Here is a 7,606-nt window from a genome sequence, read left to right as displayed (position 1 = left end):
TAACTCGTCACTTCGCCTAAGTCGGCAGCGTCAAAAAGTCCCGAATTTATCTCATGTTAAGTCCCTATGAATAAAGGGTCATCCCTCTGTAAGTCGTCATCTCTAAGTCGTCACTTCGTCTAAGTCGTCAGATGTTGTCCGTTCCCACGTAATGGAAACTCAAGTAAATTACCACTCCTAACTCGTCACACGGAACTGCTGCCTCGTGAGAATCCCGATTTCATGGAATCGTGATGCTCGCTCATTGGTTTACACCGCCAGTGATAGGCTATTTATAACTGCGTACACACGTTGATCACACTGCAGGCAGGACAATGGCGACTAAGCGTAAGCTTACAACTAAAACCTACCAAGAAAAATACGACATTATCCAGTTTTGCGAGGCAAACCCACTGATGAAGAAAACAGCCAGAGCTGAGAAGTTGGACATCAAACGGCAGACATTGAACGATATCTTGAAGAATAAAGGCACGATGTTTGGACAAGTGGAGAAGATCGCGAGGCCGGTGGTAAGTGTGAAACGCGTGAAATGTGTGTCCTTTGAAGATATCGATGACGCGCTCATCATCTGGTTTCGGCAAATGTCGGCTCAGCCAAATATTCGGTTGGACGGTGAAATGTTGCTGCTGAAGGCACGTAAATTCGCTGCGGACCTCGGGCATGATGATGCTGAGACCTTGCCGATGCACTGGATAGACAGATTCAAAGTGAGGTGGGGAATCGGCAAGGTCAAGAAGTGCGGCGAATCAGGCAGCGTGGATTCAGCAGTGGTGCACGACTGGAAGGATGGCAAATTGAAAGACATCTTGGAAAGGTATCAGCCTCGGGACATGTACAATGCCGATGAGACTGGGCTTTTCTGGCAGATGCTGCCAGAAAAGTCTCTGGGGTTCGTTGGTCAATCCCATCATGGTGATAAGCAGGCGAAGTTGTCGTCTTACAGTTGTTCATTATCTTTACTTTTGAGAAACTGATTCATGAATTCCATCTTTGCTTGATCACTTTCCAACTCACCAATGAACCCCCACCTATGCCCCGAGGATTGTGTTTTCCTTTTGGTACAATAGCCGGCTCTCACACATACGTGTCCAGGCCACGCGCGACTTCATCCTTCACCCCACAGTCATCATGAATGTTCGCATACACGTAAGTCGTCACATTTCTAAGTCGTCACTTTTTTCTCGGTCCCGATGGTGACGACTTACGCCAAGTCTACTGTATATACCAGCGATACCCGTGCACATGCACGGGATAGCAGTACAACATAGCTGGTAGCAGACGACAGAACGTACACGGGGAATGACAAAAATACGCATTGTGCAAAATGCAAGTCGTACTATGGAACGCCAAGACTTGCCAAACATTGTCGGCATGTAAACTAAGTGCGACAGCAATTTCATAGGGATCGTGTGACGGCGAGCCGAGTTTTTAGTGTGCAAGCTTGTTATTATAGAGATATATAATCATAAAATGTATGCACGCATGCACCTTCGAATAACGCCACATTTAAATGAATTATGAATCATGTAGAAACAATTTTTCCAAATGAACGTTTTTATTCACAGCTGAAGAGATCAAACTAAATAGTTATAGTTGAAGGAGGTTACATGTCAGGAATGCCTGAAAAAAACATGTACAAAAAAAAATAAAAATAAAAATAAAAAATCACTGGTTGTAAAAGGATTTAACCCCTTAAGTCAGTCGTTGGTGGAAGCACCTTTTGCAGCAATTACTGCTACGAGTCTTTTAGGGTAGGTCTCTACCAGCTTAACACAGTGAGATGGTGAAATCCTTGCCCATTCTTCACATGAAAATTGCACTTGTTCTGCCAAGTTTGATAGGGATCGTCGACGGACTGTAATCTTCAAGTCTCACCATAATGTTCAAGTGGGTTCAAGTCAGGACTTTGACTGGGCCACTCAAACATTTATTATCTTCTTATTCAGCCAATACAGTGTGGCTTTATATTTGTGCTTCAGATCATTGTCCTGTTGAAATGTGAATCTCCTACCCAGTTTCAGATACATGGCTGACTCAAGCAGGTTTTAATCAAGGATTCTCTTGCACTTTGCACCGTCCATTGTCCCTTCTATCCTGACAAGCCTGCCAGTCCCTGTTAATGAAAAGCAAAGCAGTCCCATAACATGGTTCTGCCACCACCATGCTTGACAGTAGGGATGGTGGTGACTGGGTGATGTGCAGTGTTAAGCTTGCTCCAGAAATGATGTTTTAAATTTAGACTAAAAAGTTCAATTTTTGCCTCATCTGATCACGAAACTTTTCTACACATGCCTGCAGTATAATCATCGTCATGTCTACTGAAGTGAAGGTAGTCCTGGAGATCATTACGATACTTTTTCGCAAACTCCATGTAAGCTATTAGATGTCCGTCAGTAATAGCTTCTTTATTGCCACCTGTCCAGAGGTCAGCTTTGTGAAGGGAATGGGATATTGTTCTTTGATGGACACCAACAATGAATCTTGTAGATATTTCAAAGTCGTTGATGGATTTACATTGACCACCCGAACCAATTTCCTGCTTGCCTAGCTGCTGAGTTTGAATGGGTGAGATGATCTGGGGAGAGTCTGGGTGGTATGACACGTCTTCCACTTCTTAATGATGGATTTCACCATACTCAAAGGGATAATGAGTAACTGAAATCTTCTTATAATCCTCTCCTGAACGGTGCTTCTCCATCACTTTATGTATGATTTATTTGGAAAGCTCCTTTGTCTTCATGTTAGGCTTGTTGGTTGAACAAGTGAGTTGTACCTTAAAACTCCTTAGATAAGTGTGGGAGCTTAATTTTTAAGTTAAACCACTGATTACATACAGGTGAAACCCATTCCACTTATTTTGTAACCTTTCATACAAATAATTTGTGATTTAGGGTTAATTAGGCAAAGGGTTTGAAAACTTTTAAAACTGAGAATCATCTCATTTTCTCTGTTAATCTGACATATTCACATTTTATTTTTAGCTTTATCATTTTGAAGTAGTTTGTGAAGACTATATATATTATGTTTGATTTGAAAGCATCATTAAATAAGCTCAAACAGCATCAAAATGTGAAAACTTTGGAGGTGGGGTGAATACTTTTGCAGGCGACTGTACATTACAGTGCAGTGCAGTAATGGCTCACAGTCAATATTTGCAACAACAAAAAAATTTATTCCAGAAGCATTTTGTTTCCCACTAATAACCCATTGTTACATTTAGTAATACGCATACATATTCGCCAAAAAGTAATATTATTAATTAGTTTTATGTTCTCAGGATCAGACGCTAGATTTTTGGGTTTTTTTCCATGTTGCAAAACGCATCAAGTTATTTCTCATTTACTATTTGTGATGGTGAACAAAAGTGACAATCGGGGGCGGGGGGAGGGGGAATGTGTCGTCTGTCACACTATGTTACATTTTTTTTATTTTATTATCATAACAAGGCTATTACAAAACAGGCTAATTAGTTAAGGCTTGTAAGCAGTTATCAGAAGTGGTTTCTGAAATAATACACCGCTTCTCATCGAGCCATGAATAATAATACATAGCCATGAAGGACGAGCGTAGCGCTAGACATAACGCCGTAATGATGTCCCAAACCAAATGCCATCTTACTACACCCGCCATCTTATTAAATCTGTCATCCCGACATCCAGCATTTGGCATTCAGTCTGTCGCCTGCGGATGTCAGATATATAGGTTAGGTTGTTGAACTGTCATAAGCAAAGGGACTAGTGCTGAATGCCGGGATGACGTGCACGTCCGTAGTGGCTTAGCCTAGTGCGAGACGAAATGCCGTTCCAACGAAGAGAGCATGACAGAGGGACAGACAGACGAATGGAGTAACGCAGCCCCTTTAATATATAGATTACATTATGTAGGACTGTAGGTAATGAGAACTGCCATTGGTGACAACACTGATGAATTAAGGTTTCACAACTAAAACTCGGTCACAAAGAAAAAGCAATGGCGACTTAGATGTCACAGATGACATGGCCTTGATTTCTAACTCTCTTGATGCTGCCCAAGACCTTCTAAGCAGAATGAAATCCTCTGCAAAAACTGTTGGCATGCACAAAAAATCAGAAAACACAAAGTGCATGCTGTTCAATGTTAATGGAAAAATAAAACCACCAGCAACAATATCCTTAAAAATGTTTATGCTTTCAAGCATATTGGATCCTATATCAAGAGTAAACATGACTAACGTGAGAAAGGCTCTAGAATAGGACGCTTCCATAAAGATGGATAAAATATAGAAATCAGAACTGCCACTAAATCTCAAAATACACTACTCTTCAAAGCAACAGGTGAGAGTATTCCCCTTTATGGAGATGAGTCTTAGACCCTCACCAATGTCCTTGAAAGCAGGACTAGACGGATGTTTCACACTAGACTCACTACAGCATCACTAAATAAAAGTTGGAAACATGTTTTTATGAAAGATCTATTTGGTAATCTACGATGAGTTTATGACTCTATAAAGGAACGCAAACATAGATTTGTTTTACACCGTTATAGAAGAAAACATGAAATTGTGTCGCAACTCGAACTCAAGTCACCAAGTCACGGGATGAGACCTCACGGTTGACCAGCCCTGACCTACGTTGATCAGTTGGAAGGAGACAGGGCTGAAGAACGAAAACTTACCAAGGAACATGGAAGACCAGTGTGTGTGGAGAAACCTGATACGTATCCGAATTAGGTCGACCCAGTTGAGTCAGTGAGACAGACATCTCCATCCTGCAATGTTGGTTGGCATTCCTGCGTTTTGTGCTCATTTGGCAATAACCTGTGGTTGCAGAATCACTTCACCAAAATGGTGTCACCACTGGAAAGAGAAGTTATTAGCTTTCTCTGAAAGAAGGGCACAAGTGGAATTGAAATTTACAGTTTTGGGTACCATGCCTGGATGAAAGAGATGTGTAAAGGAGAATAGAAAAGTTTGGAGAAGGTAGATATGTATGCTTTATGAACAGTCCTGGGAGACCACGGGAAGCCATGTCCGCACAAACCATCATCTCTGTGGACAAACTTATTCAGAGTGATCGACGCCCAATGTCTGATGGCACTGTCAATGAAATTGGCATCAGCCACGGAACCGTGCACAAGATCGCCGAAGACCAACTCAGCTTTCCAAATAAGTCATATTCATGTCAGTGATCCAAATGCACACCAGGACCAGCATTTCAAAACCAGTACAGCCTTACTTCAACGCTTCCATAATGAAGGGGATGACTTCCTGCCTCATATTGTGACTGGGGATGACGAGACATGGGTGTTCAAATACGAACTGGAGAAGAAACAAAGCATGGCGTGGATGTAGCCAACATCTGTGAAGACGTTTAACATTCAGCTTATTGGCAACACGAATGCTCGCATTTTGATTTAAATCCAAGAACAAACCACTTCATGCAATGTACTACGACAAGCTCCACCACTTGCAAAGGAAGATTTGTAGACATTGTCCTGGTGCCCTGTCTTGGGTTGTGCTTCTGCAACAAGACAATGCCAGACCCCACACCACCCACATGACATGAGGCACCATCACAAAACTTAAGTGGGAGGTTGTCCCACACTCATCCTACAGTCGAGACCCTGTCCCCATCTAACCACCATGTGTTTTGGCACCCGAAGAAGGCTTTACATGGCAAACACTTCACTCAGTTTGAGGATGTCAAAGAAGGTTGTCCAAGTGTGGCTATGCGCAAACATGAGTGTTCTACACTGCAGGCATCAAGATGGTTCATATGATTCTCATCACTCATGAATTAAGTTATAAAAAAGAACAAAAAAACAACCAAACTACAATATGTGTCCATGTGGCCTCAATAAAGAGCTATGGAGAGCAAAGTGGCATTATTTAATGACATCCTCATAAATTATTTTAATCACCGGAAAGTTTTACTTGCCAAGAAAAATAAATCAATTAGATATGTTGTTCTACAGATACAAAATTAGGATCAAATCAGACATACAAGACAAATGAATGTGCCAGATTTTAGTTTAAAATACAGTTTCATAAGCAAAACTTTCATTGTGCTTCAAGGTTTTGCACAGGTTTAAACCAGTTGGCATCGTTTTGCACAAGCTTCCTTCTTGAGTTTTGCTTTCACAGATATTTCAAAATGTACAAATAGCACTACCTTCATTGGCTGATGTTAAAGTTTGATACATTCGCCTGAGCTGGCGCGTTGCTGCATAGTGGATAAAAATGAATGGAAAAGGTTGCTCCGTTTTTATATGCCAGAAACACACACTCCCTATGGGAGCAGCTGGATCGTGCGTCATGATGTTTTAGACTCGGCCTGGGGATTGATGTGAGGGGAGCGTGTTATGGTCCTTCCTATTATTATTCCCACGCTTTCGAAGAAAAGCGGGAATATTGTGATTTTCTCCGCTGTCCGTCCGTCTGTCTTACCCTGTAACTCCTCCTACACCGTTTGAAATAGGAACTTGAAACTTTGGGACATTGTAGATATATGTATGGGGAAGTGCACAACACTTTCAGATTTTTGATATGACCCCTAGGGGCCGGGCCAGAGGGGTTGGGGTCATGGGGGCTGATTTTTTTTTTTAAGTATATTTACCATTGTACATGGTAAATTCTTTTAGAAAGAACTTACTTATGTGGCCCCCATGAGTGACAGTCACAGGTTTTACTGTATTTATCGAATTGATTATGAATAATTATAATTAATATTATACACAGTTAATTCCTATGATTAAATTGATGCACAGTTCTATATTGCTGGACAGTGTTAAATTAATGTTTCATGAAATGTTGACATGCTTGCAATGACTTCTGATTTAGTATACATAGTAAGTCTTTGGTCATAAAGCACATAAAAGAGAAAAGAATAGTCAATCCATTTTGCAAGATAAAATTTCACCTCGCGTTAATGGGACAAAGCAGTGAGCGTGGGAATATGCGATTGTGTGCCATCGACAACGTAGTTCTAGTTAATTTTGTGATTGGAAGCGACCTTGGAAAAACAGTGGCAAATTATTTTTGCATTGTGTAGGCTTTTAAATCCATACTTACCATTGTACTTCCAATGCATTCGTTGAGGTCACACAAGAATGCTACACCTTTCAGACCCATCTTGAGTTCAACCTGCAATATTAAAAATTCTGTATCAGTCTCGAGTCAAAAGTACAAAGGGAATAGTGTTGAACCCATAAAATTCATAGGATTGAAGGTAATCGAGTTTTCATTACTTGCAGAAAAAAATGAATATTTCAATATACAGGAAGCAATTAACGATTTGAGATGAACTACAAAACAAGAATTTATATTTAAAGTTTACTTTTGCCATTCGAAAATAAAAAAAAAGTTATTCAAATGGCTTGGGACAAATTCCAAAGTGAAAGCAGAGAACATCCAAATCAAATATTAAAATCTATCATTTATGCATCAAAGCAAATTTGAAGCATATCCAAACAAAATATATTAAAAATAAAAAAAGGGTTAAAGTTGATGCACCGTACATTGTAGGAAACAACATATACCTAAAAGCATTTACCAAGTCTGTGATCTTCCCAAGGTCTTACTTCATGTTCTTTGCAGAAGTTATGAGCTGGCTCTTCCTTTAGGCATGTG

The sequence above is a fragment of the Eptatretus burgeri genome, chromosome 5, assembly GCF_056783735.1.
Source record: "Eptatretus burgeri isolate ZD-2024b chromosome 5, Ebu_testis_v1, whole genome shotgun sequence".
Classification (NCBI taxonomy): domain Eukaryota; kingdom Metazoa; phylum Chordata; class Myxini; order Myxiniformes; family Myxinidae; genus Eptatretus; species Eptatretus burgeri.
This window is presented reverse-complemented; position numbering follows the sequence as displayed.